At 36.9% G+C, this 3,052-nt stretch overlaps 1 long non-coding RNA gene across 1 annotated transcript in view; it reads left to right on the top strand.

Moving 5' to 3' along the window:
- Positions 1-2,779: 2,779 nt before the first annotated feature.
- Positions 2,780-3,052, top strand: part of LOC307007999 — a 3,074-nt gene continuing 2,801 nt past the window's right edge. Inside the window, exon 1 of the long non-coding RNA XR_013799743.1 lies at positions 2,780-2,982. This is a non-coding gene — a long non-coding RNA (uncharacterized lncRNA). The remainder of the gene's footprint in view (positions 2,983-3,052) is intronic.

Genomic DNA, 3,052 nt, shown 5'->3' with positions numbered 1-3,052 from the left:
TATGGGAATTTAACAGAGGGGTGTCCAAACTTATGCACCCTGTATTTTAAGGAAGAACATTTATTTTTTAACGATACATTATTCATTCACAAAGAAAATTGGTGTCCTTAAAGGTTGGAGTTTTCCTCATTTTTTAAATTAAGGCATTAAGATAAATTTCCAAAAGATGATTTTTTATTCCTATTTTTAGGCAACTTTAGCATGGGTGTCTAAACTTATGCATAGCACTGTATTTCTAGAACACAGTTCCAGTCGTGGGATTGAATAAGTCACTCAATAACGTCCACAATGGTTTCAGACACACAAACGGCTGTTCCCAGTTGTTTGGCTTTTAGTATGAATATGTTCGCCGTACTGTTATCTATAAGCTAGTGTGCTCCAAAACAATGACAACATTCACATTTAGAAGACCAAACCCAACATTGAAAATTAAAATCATGTTGATGTCAGAATCCAATGTCAGATTGACGTTAATCTCCAACGTTGGACAGACGTTGTATTGTGGTTGAAAATCAGTTGACGTCAGAAACCAACATCAGTCGAGTTCTGGCGTCAACCAGACTTTCATTTACAACCAAACTCATCCCTGACGTTACTACTCTCTACTCGAGGACCTCGACAGAAATGTAGTGGAGTAAAAAGTACAATATTTGTCTTTCAAATGTAGGGAAGTTAAAGTAAAAGTTTCCAGAAAAAATAATACTCAAGTAAAGTACAGATACTCAAAAGTGTACTTAAGTGCAGTACTCAAGTAAATGTACTTTGTTACTGTCCACCTCTGCAACCCTGGCAACACTGTCTCTTCCATCGGCATTTATGGATTAAGGTTCAAAGTGCTCTTTAATAGTCAGATTGAGACTTTTATCAGTATCATAATCAAGAATCATAGGTCATAAAAATAAAACAGTTTCAGTAATTATAGTTGTCATGGCTATAATGAAGGCACTTCATTAAACAAATCAGTGCAACAGGATATAATATGATCATTTATATAGCACCCACACTATAGTATATAGTAGTATATATGTCTAAAGACACACGTGAACTTTTAAATGGACATATTATCACATCAATGTACATCACAGAATCTCAATTTGAAAGTGGGATTTGAATGCAGTAAAATGTGTATCTAAACACTGGCCAGCCGAATGCACACGGCAGGATATCTTTCTTCACACAAAACAAACTGAAAGCAAACTGCACTCGACTGTATTTAAACCGTATTTAAAGGACTAATATTCTCTTTGTTCTCCAGATGAAGCTCCAGTAAACTGAGACTGTGCGTGTGAAGATGTGTAAACATGTGACCAGTGCAAACAATAACCAGACCAAGACTTCTTTATTCTCACAGAGCAGAATGTCAACTGATAACGTTGTGTATATTTTGTCTTTCTTTCTATTGTCACCCGACCTGTGCTTTATATTCATATTCATATTGGCCATCTCCATTCGTTTGCTACTCTGAGCTCGACTGCCATGTCTGAGGTAAAACACACACACACACACACACACACACACACACACACACACACACACACACACACACACACACACACACATTGCCATGTCTGAGGTAAAACATGCACACACACACACACACACACACACACACACACACACACATTGCCATGTCTGAGGTAAAACATGCACACACACACACACACACACACACACACACACACACACACACACACATTGCCATGTCTGAGGTAAAACACACACACACACACACACACACACACACACATTGCCATGTCTGAGGTAAAACATGCACACACACACACACACACACACACACACATACACACACACACATTGCCATGTCTGAGGTAAAACATGCACACACACACACACACACACACATTGCCATGTCTGTGGTAAAACACACACACACACACACACACACACACACACACACACACTAAAACAAACACACACACACTTCACACAAACACACACACACACACTCACACAAACACACACACACACACACACACACTCTCACACACATACACACGCACACACACAGACAAACAAACAAACACTCTCTCACACACACACACACACACACTCACACAAACACACACACAAACAAACACTCTCATACACATACTACACACATACACACACACACACACACAGACAGACAAACAAACAAACACTCTCACACACACACACAAACACTCGTTACAATACAGACAAAGAAATTTATAAATTAATGTGAAAATAAATAAAAAACTAAATCAAAATAATACAATTATACATAAATAAGGGGAAAAAAAATTCACATTGCTTTGCATATATATTTATGTATTTATTCATTTATTGTTTTTTTGGGGGGTTTTTGGGTTTGTTTTTTGCATTTCTTGAATTTATTTATTTATTATTTCACCAGCTTTGGCGTTCCATATCTCAGATGGTAAATATTCGACATGTTGTGAAGGGAATCTGTTGATGTGAAGTGTGCTGTCCTGGCCATATCGTAATACGAACAAAACTGTTACAGTAAATCTATTATTATTTTATCATCATGTTTGTGGTCTCTCACATTTTGAAAAATTATATTTAAATCCAGCTGCACTAAAAATAATAAAATATCTTTGACATCTGTTAGGTATTGGCTAATATTGGATATGGAAGCAATAAAATGTGCAATGGTTTATAGGAAGACATGATCTAAACTTGACACCTGTGTTGTGTTCTGCCTTTTCTTTCAGAGAGCAAGTCCAAGTCTACACCCTTTTTTCCAATGTCAGAACTAAAAGCGAAAGTAAATGTTGTTTATGAAGTCATTATGTTTCCGTGTCTCATCACTTGACATAGAAAGCTCGAACAGAACAAGAATGGAGTTCCAGGTCTATTTAAAAATTAATAAAGATACAATTAAAACAATAACTCTGGCAACATCAAACGAAGCCATTGGGAAACCCACCGTCAAAGATCTCAAGAAAAAAGCCCTAAGTCATTTCCCTGGAGTAACCGGTGAGTAACAGTTCCATCACACCGATCCAAATAAATGACTTATTACAGTTTTTTTCGATTGCTAAACGAC

Source organism: Phoxinus phoxinus (genome assembly GCF_949152265.1).
Source record: "Phoxinus phoxinus genome assembly, chromosome: 12".
In the NCBI taxonomy this organism is placed as follows: Eukaryota; Metazoa; Chordata; class Actinopteri; order Cypriniformes; family Leuciscidae; genus Phoxinus; species Phoxinus phoxinus.
This window is presented reverse-complemented; position numbering and strand designations above follow the sequence as displayed.